The sequence below is a fragment of the Anolis carolinensis genome, chromosome 6, assembly GCF_035594765.1.
Source record: "Anolis carolinensis isolate JA03-04 chromosome 6, rAnoCar3.1.pri, whole genome shotgun sequence".
Lineage (NCBI taxonomy): Eukaryota > Metazoa > Chordata > Lepidosauria > Squamata > Dactyloidae > Anolis > Anolis carolinensis.
Genome location: NC_085846.1, coordinates 59,366,281 through 59,378,831, shown reverse-complemented (window position 1 = coordinate 59,378,831; position 12,551 = coordinate 59,366,281). Strand labels below are relative to the sequence as shown.

At 40.4% G+C, this 12,551-nt stretch overlaps 1 protein-coding gene and 1 long non-coding RNA gene across 15 annotated transcripts in view; one reads left to right on the top strand and one right to left on the bottom strand.

The window, feature by feature from the left end:
- pde1c (phosphodiesterase 1C) overlaps positions 1 to 12,551 on the bottom strand; it is a 436,419-nt gene that overhangs the window by 107,070 nt on the left and 316,798 nt on the right. The gene's annotated exons all lie outside the window — the stretch shown is intronic.
- On the top strand, positions 6,042 to 10,582 carry LOC134292438 (uncharacterized). Its single transcript, XR_009999688.1, has 4 exons — positions 6,042 to 6,131; positions 7,167 to 7,251; positions 8,953 to 9,153; positions 10,447 to 10,582. It is a non-coding gene; the product is annotated as an uncharacterized LOC134292438 (long non-coding RNA).

Here is a 12,551-nt window from a genome sequence, read left to right as displayed (position 1 = left end):
CAACTTTATAACTTCTGTGGTTATGCTTGCATCTTGGCTGACATCACTTCACCAGCCCACTACAACAAGAATAGGAGGAGGCGGTAAGTGCCACCCCAGCCCAGCAAATATGTATATCTGTGGTCCCTTCTACACTGCCATATAAAATCAAGATTATCTGCTTTGAACTGGATTATATGGCAGTGTAGACTCAGATAATCCAGTTCAAAACAGATAATCTGGATTATCTGCTTTGATAATCTAGATTATATGGCAGTATAGAAGGAGCCTGTGTAAATAATTGTGGCTAGTTCCCTCCCAGATCAAGCCCAATTGTTTACACAGGCCCAATATCATGGTTTGCTCCAACTTCAATGGGAAATTTTGGAAGAATCCGTGACTTTTGTCAAGACCTTGTTAAGCAGCCTTTGCCAATGTTAACCAGATCCATGTGTCATGCAGCAGCTATGGAGCTGACCCGTCCCCTTTAGGATAAAGGGACCAAGTAGATGTGCCTTAAATCAATGTTTTTGGTGGGAAGCCTAAAGTCTTGCAAATATAGTATATTTTAATAACTTTAAACATATAGCATATTTAAATAATGCTGTGAGATTAATTAAGTTAAAAAACACCTTATGCAACCTTTCCTCTTATGGAGTAAAAACAACAAGTCACCCCAGGCCTTTTTATAGTTTATTCTTTTTTGTCTTTTCCTTATCAAGAGTTTGAAGTGATGTGTTTGCAAAGAGAAATATATTCTCTGAAGCAGGCTTTGATCTAGTATCTTCTCTTAAACCAGCAGACATAGATATTCCAAAAGCCAGACATACAGAGCTCTATAAAATATTCAAAGAAAAGATAAATAGAGAAACACAGCTATATTTGTGGATCTGTATTGCTATATTTTCCTTGCATAATTTGGATTTGTTCAAACTGTCAGTTTGAACAACAATTAATCCTGGTGATGCAGATGTTTTATAAGTAGGGTATCCTTTCTTACATTATTTGCTCAGTTGAAAGATGACCAACCAAAGTTTCAGCAGGTCTTGTAGTTTGCACTTGGGATTCAACATATAAACTATCCTTGATACCCCACAGACCCAAAGAATGGAGCTCTGCCTTGATTTCAATCCCTTTTCATGTCGTATACCACAAAATCTGGCAAGACAACTAGGTAAACTTCCTTCCCAACAGATACACAGATCGAGCAACAATACTAAGCCCCACAGCCAATATGTTGGGCTTCTTAGTTGTTACTACTAGTGAACTAGGCAGAAAGTTACATTTCCACACTACTCAATTCACTGTTAAAAATAACATGACTCATAACATTACCTCACTCCAATTAACCTCCTAGAGTGTCCTGAGCAAATACAATGTACTCTGCTGGATGGAGGTGCAATCTCTGCCTTGAAGTATGAATCTTTCAAGAAAGCACAAGTAAATTTGCAATATCTAGGTGACTGCTTCCATAGGCCCCACTGAATAAATAAATTCAATAGTTGTAAAAGGGAAGAGTCTTTGAAATACAATACTTCAGGTCTGAAAAGGAGAAGGATATTTTGCAAAAGTTTTATAATGTGTTTTTCACACATTATTCTGTGTTTTCACTACCTTTCAGTAATGAAAAACAAAAGTGCTTCAAAGTGTACCCCCACTCAGAAGTGGACTAAAATAGAAAAGGGTTTTTAGACAAATTGTATCTTATTGGTAGATATGAGGAATGCAGTCTTCTTGGTTCTGCTGAAACTCTCAATGTCTTACAATACCATCAAATTATTCTGGGGCATCAAGCTGAGATAGATCTTAGGGCTTAGGGGTGTGTATGTGTGTGTTGTATAGCTGGTTCTGAATCATCCTGTAGCGCAGCTTCCAAAGATAGTGCTGAATCACTCTTGCTCAGCACCATGTCCCTGGGCAAGTTGGTTTTTTTTTTCTTTTTGATGTTGGAAAACCCTCTTGGCAACCATTGAAGGCAGGAGTCCTTTTATTGGGTTGTTGTATGTCTTTCGGGCTGTGTGGCCATGTTCCAGAAGCATTCTCTCCTGACGTTTCGCCCACATCTATGGCATGGATGCCTGCCATAGATGTGGGCGAAACGTCAGGAGAGAATGCTTCTGGAACATGGCCACACAGCCCGAAAGACATACAACAACCCTGTGATCCCGGCCATGAAAGCCTTCGACAACACATAGTCCTTTTATTATTGTCTCTTGTGATTTTTTGCCTCCAAGTCATTTCTGATTCACAGCAATCCTAAGGCAAATCCATCAAGGAGTTTTCTTGACAAAAGATTTTTCAGAGCAGGTTTGCCTTTACCTTCCCCTGAGGCAGAGAAATGTAACTCCAAGGTCACCTAATGAGTTTCCATGACTGAACAGAGACTCGAATCATGCTCTACAGAATCGTAATCCATGCTGGCTCCCTGTCTTTATTATTATTATTATTATTATTATTATTATTATTATTATTATTATTATTTCTTATCTGCCTCTCCTCATGGCTCAAAGCGGGTTACAGAATAATTAAAACACATAAACATTGTAAAAATATCACAAATACACACATCAAAATGTATTTCTATAAATACATATTAAAATACAAAAAACAAATCAAACAAAGGACACGAGTTTAAAATTCATGCTTAAAAACTGGCTGGGTAGGTCTTTGGTTTGCTTCTCAGTTATCAGTTAACTTCACAAATGAGGTTTCTGATTTTGACCATTCAGTTGTTCACTACCTAATTTCTCTGTTTGAAATATTCATTTATAACCATCTCCACAGAACTAGAAAGAAGTATACTGACATTCTTGTAAATTCTTATTTACCAGCATTGCTAACACTAAATGCATAATTTTTCCAACAATTTTCAAAAAATTGGATCTCTGTTTGTAATTCTCTTCACCATTCTCATAGATGGCTTACATCTAAACAGGCTGTTCTTTTAGACATATGTATAACAGAGAAGGCATTTTCGGTGATTGTTATGTTATGTGTTTGAAATGATACGTGAGTCAGAAATCTAATCTCTATATATAAAAATGTAATGTTCATTCATGAGCGGAACATAAATCAAAAACCACTGGACAAACAGACACGAAATTTAGAAACAATACACCTATCAATCCATTGAGTGACCATCATTCATAAAAACTGAAAAAAAACACAGTGACAAGGACTTAATAATCCAAAAAGACAATACTGCACATGCGCAAAAAAGACTACCCCAGCCCTGGTCCCCTCCTGCGCAAGGGAAAAAAATCCACCAAGCAGCTGAGAAAGGAGCTGCTTGAGAGAGGAAGTGAAAGGAGGTCCTTTATTCCCTCATGCTACCCCCTCCCACTTCTCCTCCCCTTTACAAAGTGACGTGGTGGGTGAGGACACACCATACCCCCCCCCCCAGTGCGCGTGCAATGATGCGGCCCATTGACGCCTGCACTCCTGGGCATGAGGCTGTGGAACGTCACCACCCCTCCCCTCTCCCTCCATCCCTCCCTCCGTGTGAAGAGGAACCTTTGCTCCTACAGCTGATGATGCTAAGGAAAGAAGGAGGGAGGGAGGGAAAGAGGGGAAAAATGAAGGAGGGAAAGAGGGAAGGAAAGATGCAGAGAAGGAGGGCGAGGGGGATGAGGTAGGTTCAGGGGAAAAAGAGGACCAAATGCCAGGGAACTTAGGAAGCCTTGGCAAGTCCTCCATCATTGAAACCAGATCCATAGGGCAAGAATAATAATACTAATAATGCAGGTGGGAGAAATGGGAAGGGCTACCTTTTCATTTCAATAATAGAAGACTGGATGACAACACTGCAACAATTTAAAGGATTATATGACAATCACAAAAAAAACATGCTTCATGTTCTTGGGTTATAAATGTGTGTGAAGAGAAACCTTTGCTCCTGCTGCTGTTTATGCTAAAGAGCGAAGGAAGGAGGGAAGGAAAGAGAGAAGAAATGAAGGAGGGAAAGAAGGAAGGAAAGAAGGAGAGAAGGAGGTATGGAGGGAAAGAGGGAAGAAATGAAGGAGGGAAAGGGGAAGGAAAGAAGGAGGGAGGGACAGAGGGAAGGAAGGAAAGTGGGAATGAAGGAAGGGAGGGAGGGAGAGAGGGAGGGAGGGAGGAAGGAAAGAAAGAGATAGAGAAGGAAGGGAAAAAATTACATTTATCAGAACCCAGCTCTTACTCTTTTTGTTCATTACCATTAAACCACACATGGCCACAGCAATGTGTGGCTGGGTACAGCTAGTAAATAAATATTGTAGAACTGAACGCAAATACGATAAGCAGTTACAAGAGAATGTGAGGTTATTGCACATTCACCAAACAGTCTAAATTATCATGCATGCTCTGCTAAAATCTTGTCTTCTATACAATTATTAAAGTTACAGGAGCTCTGCCCTTTTTTTCTTTTTGCATCTCAAAATCATCTGCAAATGTTTTCAAGGGGATTTATGGAAACTGCCTGGCATGAGAAATTCTGTTGTCTAGGACAGAGCTACAAATGGTACCCCCAAGTCACATTGTGCCAAACGCCAGCCAAGTAATTTTGGCATGGGAAGCAGAAATCCCACAAGCACAAATCACCATCTCCTGCCAGAGGGAAAAATGTGATCATAACAAATTAAATACCTACATATTGAACACCCTTGCACAATACCTAAAATCCACTCCAAGGATCAAATGTATCCAATCAATGGCATTCTTGCAGATAGCGAGTAATCCATATAATTTCAAAGGTTTGCTTCATGAATCAAAATGGTATAGTTATGTGATCTGTATATTAAAGTCTGCTGTAAGCTATTCTCTTGAATCTTAATTTGGAGAAACATGCAGAATCTATCAGCCAAATAGAAGTTTAATGGGCCATTACTAATTGCCCAAAGCACAACATGTGTACTATATGAGAAAAGAAGCCATTTGAAACTAGAGATCTTCTTTAAAATAAAAAGAAGAGAAAGAAATCACTATTTTCAAAAACTATGTTCCCAGCACATATGATGGGGTCCTTAATAAGTACAAGAAAATTCTACTTATTTGTGATCCCTTTTCCCATACAGAGATTATTGTGAAGTATATCTGCTTAATAAGTTAATAGGTTACCCCTTGATGGATTGTCACCTTGACGTGGTGAGGGGGCTTGTGTGTTCCAATGAACCTGTGGGCACAACCACGGGAGTCACACACTCCCAGGAGTGGCCACAGGGGAGGATCCAGACCAAGAACAATCCGAAGACCCAAAGACCTCAATGGTGGAGCAGGTGGAGGATAATATGGTACATGTTACAATGGCTGTGAAGGCGGAAGATGGCTGCAACAGACTGAGAAGCCACTCTCGTTGTGTTAATCACACCACTGCTGGGACCTCACTCTGTGAAGACTGTGTTGACCGGCCGTGCACCGACCACCACACATTAAAAAAAATCACGCACAGGCAGAGGCGGTCCAACAATGAGGCGAATTAGGCTGTCGCCTGTGGCACAAAACATACGGGGGTGCAGTCGAGACTGCTTTTCTGTCGATTTGTTGTAAAACATGATGTTTTGGTGCTTTGTTTGTAAAATCTTAATGTAATTTGATGTTTAATAGGCTTTCCCTTAATCCCTCCTTATTATCCAACATTTCCGCTTATCCAATGCTTTTATTTTTCAGTGATTGGTTTGGGGGGGGGGACGCCAAAATTCTGTTTGCCTACACTTGAAAAATACCTAGGGCCGGCTCTGCGCACAGGCGTCTTCCAAGAAATGGAGGACCATTATCCTCGAACTACGAGGGATCGCCTAACAACAATAAGTTAGCTAGAGATCATCATGGTTTGGTACAAGAGAAGTGACATTAAAAGGCCTATTGAGGTGGGTTCCTTTTTCCCCTAAGAGCTTGTGACTCTTAAGGTGTATGAATGATGAAAAATGTCATACATGGAACCATTTATGATAGCTTTCAGGTAAATAAATGCTGCTCAGCTATTTATCCTCTAGCCTGCTTTGTTGTCCCTATTTTTCCAGCAGTTAGGTGAAGGACCAGATTCTTGAATTCAAACTGACCCAATTTTTGGTGTTTTCTATGACACAGGAGAAACATTGAAGATCAACATCCCCATTTGGACCCAGTTCTCCTTTACCATTTGGGTAAAATGGGGAATCAGGAACTCTACACACAAAGTAGGTGCTTCACGCCACCTTGATAGGTAGCAGACATGCCATCTTAATAACTGAGCTGCAGCTTTGACATCACATCTAAAGATCCTTTATGGGACTTTTCATTTGGGGGAGCAAAGTGTCATAATCACCTCCATTATCACAGAGTCCACATTTGTTTTTGTTTTTTTTTGTTTTCTTTGGATGCTCTCTGTGTTGGAATATAGCCACTAACCTCAAATGAAATTGAAACCTCAAGGCACTGAAGTTAAACATTATGCACTAAAATGTGAAAATAGTGAGTTTTCTAATATCTTCTCTCTAGAAAAGGAATAATAAGAAAAGTGATGTTGTATGTGAATGCATACACGAGTAAGTAAAGTACACTTTTCTTCCATGCAATTATCCTTATGGGAACTCTGCTGTGAAAAGCAGCCAGAAGGTTTGTTTGTCCTAGTTTCTCATTTCATTCAGTGTGGTCAATCCTAAAAAACTATAACAAACATGGGGATTAGTAGGGGATTTCCCTTGGCACACTGTCCCATCACATTAGTCCCCACCCACATAGGCATATTTTTATTTTGCTGTGCAAGCTATGCAAACCTACTAGACATTTTGTACAGTTGAAAGACTTAGTTTCTCCTGTTATAAAAGGAATAAGCATAAATGCAATGCATCACTATATGCACTACACCTATGATTACTTTTTCTAATAAGAAAACAAACAAAAAATGAGTGTTTTGGGTGAAAAGTCAAAGTGATATAGGGAATACAGGACTGTACTCGAGTGGGGAAGACTCAGGTATCGATTTTCATTTAGTTGTAAAGTTTGCTGGGCAACCTTAGGCCAGTCGCACTACCACTAATCCTCATCACTGCACAGGGTAATAGTGAGAATAAATGGGATATGACATCTTGGTCTCCTTTGGGGAGAAATGTGATTTAAAATTAGAAGGAGGAGGAGACGGAGAGAAAACAATAGTGGTTCATAATGGTTCATAATGGTGTTATAATGGTTTATAATTATGTTATTAATAAGCATTTATATTATATTTTTAGTTAACAACTGTTGAAGATGAACTGTATGACAACATATTCAACGTTTCTTACCTTGCCTTCTCTGACCGTGCCCTGATTGTAATAAGTGAGTGGCAAGATGATCAGGGATGGGGGGGATAGGGGTGCAGAATGGATTGGAAGCTGAATTGCTACTGCAGACATGAGACAATCAAATATTGATTGCTTTACACTAGATAGTATTGCTTGCTGGGATTTTTTATGTATCTTGATTTTGTTTCTTGTTTAATTACTTCTTGGACATTATTCTCAATTGAATGATTTTTACTTACAAAAAAAGCTTTGTTAATCAAATTCATGAAAGCAAGCATGGTGAACATAATATTTAGCATGACTGCCAAAATATGAAAGCTTATATAAAGCCACCATAATTCCTTATGAAAGTAGTGATTTCTCTAGGTTTTGCCGCAATATTTAGTACCTGTATTTAATTTCCATTGAGATCAATGGGATTCAAATTATAACTACTAACATTTCATATTTATTTCAGAGGAATCTAAGTGAAACTAACTACATCTTGGATCATTTTCCCGTAGTCAGCAAGTTTTGTCAAATGTTGGCAACTCCATGACAGATGATGTCAGATCCTTACCACTGTTGTATTTGGATCATATATTGCCAAGTTTAAATGAGACATGCTGATGCTAGACATTAGATATTTAACCAACTATTTGCACACCAATTGATTTCTTCATTCATTTCATCCACTGCAGTACCAAATTACATTAGTGCTGTTTAATTAAGAGCAATATTTCATCTGGAGAGAGATACTCTATCTGCTTCTGCCAGAAACAAAACATAGCAGCATATTCTTCAGAGCAGACAACAAATTGATTTTATGGAATTATTATCCACTCTATTTCAAACCTCCATAATGACACTTTTATTTATTTATTTCACTTTATTTGAGAGGAGATGGCTCTGCTCGACAGTTCCAGAGACAGAAATGCATTCACTCAAAGAAAAGACTATGAGAAAATCCTTGGAGCACCATAAGCTGGTCTAGACATTACATTATCCTAGCCATTTCCCCTTCCTTGGTGTTATTCAACCATGACAAGTAAACCAAAAGTTTTGCTACTCAGATAGGATAGATACATTTCAATAAATGGCAAAGAGAAAATACACCCAGTCACCTCCTATATGGTCTCAAAAGGGGGAATCATGTACATCACAAATAAGGAGTGAGGGTTTTTATTTTTGGATTAATAAGCCCTGGCATCTGAGGGTCTCTGAATCTAATGCAGGTTTTAGTCCAGACTTTGAAGGTACTATGGAGATGCCAGCCACAGATGAAGGCTAAACATCAGGAAAAATGCTGGTAGAACACGGCCATACAGCCCGAAAACCACACAACACTCTAGTTTAAAGGGACTGCCCAAAATGCAGAACTCTACATTCAAAACCTTGCATAGATCCTTTAAATGTCTACCAAAGAGTTAATTCACTGTCTTATTGAGATGAAAGCTACCCAACTACCGGCCTAGAGCTCATATGCACTGGCCACGTAATACAGAAGGGCTGTGGATCAGATGCATGGTGGCCAAACACCACACAGAGTTGATCCAGAGTACCATGAGGCAAGGCCAACTTAACACAGACTTGCCCCTCCCCCTCCCCCCGACTTTGGACCCATGTAAACAGTTTGGCCAGTTCCAAGACAGTTTTCATTGCCATTCCATGAATCCGGGTCCCTCCTGTTCTCCAGGGTGATTCAGCTAGGGAGGGGATGAGGAGGAGTGATTCTTCCTCCTTTCTGTCCCTGCAGTCAATGGCTGACTGGAAGAACGCATGCCATGAATACAGACTGCCACAACACAGAATTGAAAGAATGGTAAAGGTACCCATCTGATGGCTATCCTGCTGTGGAAGCAGGGCTCCCTTCTGCCTCAGCAGCAGATGGGAGAGATGAATGTGTGACCCATCTCAAGATGTGTGATATCCCACCAAATAGGCCATCGTATAACAGGTCAGTGTAGATTCATCTCAAGTTACTTAAAGGTATGTCTTCAAGGTCAATTAGTTTAATGGCATTTGGGGAATTAAAAAAAACTTCATGAGGTCTTAGAACTTCTATCGATCATCATTGAGAGAAATAGGTAGGTGCCATAAGACAAGAAACAGGCAAATATCCAATATATTCTTAAGGGGTGTGAGGATTCAGGAAGCTAGGGACCAGCAAATCTGTTATGAAGATGTTAACAGACTGTTCATAATTTGTTCTAATTCTCCTCTTATTAGCAAAAAGATCAGAACATATTATAAACAAATCCATCAGTAGAAAACCAGGAATAATCTGTCAAGAATAAATCTTGTTGGAGTAATTATATGTTTAAAGGCAAAGAAAGAAAACTTACTTTAGTATCACAATAGATTACAGTAGTTGGCTTCCCTAAACTACATTTCCCAGAATTCTGCAGGAGCAAATTGGACAATTGGCCTCATTCAATAATGCTGGTGGGAAGACGCGCTAGGATGGAGTGGAGCAGCAGCCGCCATTTTTAATAAGGGCTTCTGGCAAAAGCATCACTGCAGAGACATTGCAATAGCTAATCACCACAGTCTCTCTACAGAGAAGCTTATACAGCAAGTCCTTGCTAAAAATGTACATCTCTGCCCCACCTCAAGCACTCCAAATCTCACACATGCCACCTTTTTCAGTTCCCCTGTGTAGTTGATGAACACCACAAAATGGCAAAGTAGAGCAGAAGTGAAAGCTGCCCTTATTTCTCCAGCTTTGGCAACAGAGGAGTAACGGAAAGGGAGCTTCTCACCTCTGCCTCTTCTCACTGTCACCATAAATCCCTTAGGACATACCCCCTTGTACAAACCACAGTGGCAATCAGGTGAATAAGAAAATTACCATCAAGTATAAATAACTCCATTGACATATAGCCAGCATTTTGCAAAAGTGAATCTTTTATTACAAACTGTAATCTCCACACAATTGGATTAATACATTTAGATTTCACCAATAATTTACTTGAAGCAAAGTTAAAAAGTCTCATATTAAACTATAATTATTCAAAAATTACAAAATGACTAAGATATGTATAGATAAGTAAATTGTTCAGATGAAAAGCAGCACCTTGAGCAGTGAGTTGGCTGGGATGAAATGCTGGCTTGCCAAAACAATCCACCCACCCAAAAGTTCATGCCCAGATTTGACTTAATCATGCCATGGAGGAAAAGCTCTCCTTTTAGCCTGTGATCAGCTCTCAGGATTAGAAGTGCTTTATGTTTTTAACACCTTATATTGCAGATGCTAACTGGCTTCAAAGATATATGTGTTTAATAGCAACAGCAGCAGCAACAACAGTGATGGCTGAAGAAGCAGTAATAATAACATAATTCTGTTACCACCTTGGAGAAAAGTGGAATATAAATCAAATAAATAAAATGGTAATTATGATGAGAATAATAACCTCCTCTTCTCAAACTCCTTTTAACCAATAGGTGAATAAACATGATGTATTATCCAGAATGTCTTGATAAGTATAGTGTACTTGGGTCAAGAGAGGGGGGTACTAGTGAAAAATTTAAATTGTATAAAGCAGTTTAAACAATTTAAATACAGCCCATTTTCAGCTAGGAAAACACCTGGACACATGAACCATAGTTTGTTTTATTTGCACTACGAGATGGAATCAGCTGCTTTTTATTTATTTATTTATTTATTTATTTACAGCATTTATATTCCGCCCTTCTCACCCCGAAGGGGACTCAGGGCGGATCACACTACACATATAGGCAAACATTCAATGCCTTTTAACATAGAAGAAAGACAAACATAGGCTTCGAGCGGGCCTCGAACTCATGACCTCCTGGTCAGAGTGATTCATTGCAGTGATTGATTGCAGCTGCTCTCCAGCCTGCGCCACAGCCCGAGCCCAGGTTCGGGCTAGGTTGCTTTCTTTTTGTAAAGAAAGTAACCTAAGCAAGCTCATGATTTTCCAAAAATTCTTTAAGTCACCTCTAATTTGTCTCTATGAAAACTTCCAATCAATAAAAACTTAATCAGTTTGCAGCTACGCAAACTTAAAAAAAAAATATTACTTCCTATCCCCACCATTTTTAGTCCATTAAAAATTGCTGGAATATTTTCCCCCCAGAGAAATGTATGAGGCAAAAGTGCTAGCATCCACATATTGACTCAAAACAAGGGGTATATATTGGACTATAATGTGCTTTCTTGCCAAGAGCAAGTTAATAGAATATTTTTTATTGAAAAGAAAAGCCAGCAGGCCTGGAACTGATTCTTTTCAGCTTTCCTATTTACTACAATTCTGTGTAGATAAAGTTATATATTTACTCTGCCAATAACCAATTCCAGCCTTACATTTTTAATGTTTTTGTCTTTAATTCCACAGAGCCACGTGCCTATACATTCAATTTTTCATTGAAAATCTCATTTATAAATAGTTTCAAATTAAAATAGATAAAATTCATATAGATAAAATTCACAAATTCAACACCGTGCACGTAGCCACGCGACGCGGGAGGCATGGCCGTGTGACACGAGAGGCATGCCATGTGATGCGGGAGGCGGGGCCAGACCTGGCCTCACCTCCTGCATCGCGTGCCCTGACCCCGCCTCCCACGTCACACGGCCACGCCTCCCGCGGCACGGGAGGCTGGGCCAGGGCACACTGCACACCCTGGACCAGCCGGCTTGGCCCAGCCAGCCTGGCCCAGCTAAGCTGCGGTGGGAGTCCTTCCAGGCCGCAGCGAAGTCCCAGCCAGCCTGGCTGGGCTTTCAGCGTGGCCTGGAAAGACTCCTGCCGCAGCCTGGCCCAGTCAGGTTGGCTGGGCCAGGGTGCGCAGTGCAGGAGGCGGGGCCAGACCTGCCCCTGCCTCCCACACTGCGCGTCATGGCCCAGTTGGCCAGGCCATGGCGGGAAAGTCCTTCCAGGCCACAGCAAAGGCCCAGCCATGCTGGAAGGACTCCCGCAGCTGGGCCAGACTGGCTGCGGCAGGCTGGCTGCGCCAGGGCACGCGGTGCGGGAGGCAGGAACATGTGCCCCCGGGAACATGGTGCCCAATGCGGGGGCGTAGTCAGCTTCCTGTGTTGGACCGTGCCTGTGTACAGTATCTAGTCAAACTGAAAATCAAGTTTTGCTTAAGAGCAGTAAGACCAAACCTTCACATATAGGATACTGTGTTCCCAATTCTGATCACTCTGGACTGTACTGGTTCTATTTTCATTTGGAAAAAAAATGCTGACTACAATTAGAACATTAATCATGTCTACTGTATTGGCCCACAAAAAGGCTGGTCTGACCTTCACTCCATCTCTGTTATAATGTAATTTCCCTTTAAATAAACCCTATTTGGTTATTATGTGACTTCAAATCAACTCCAGTATCT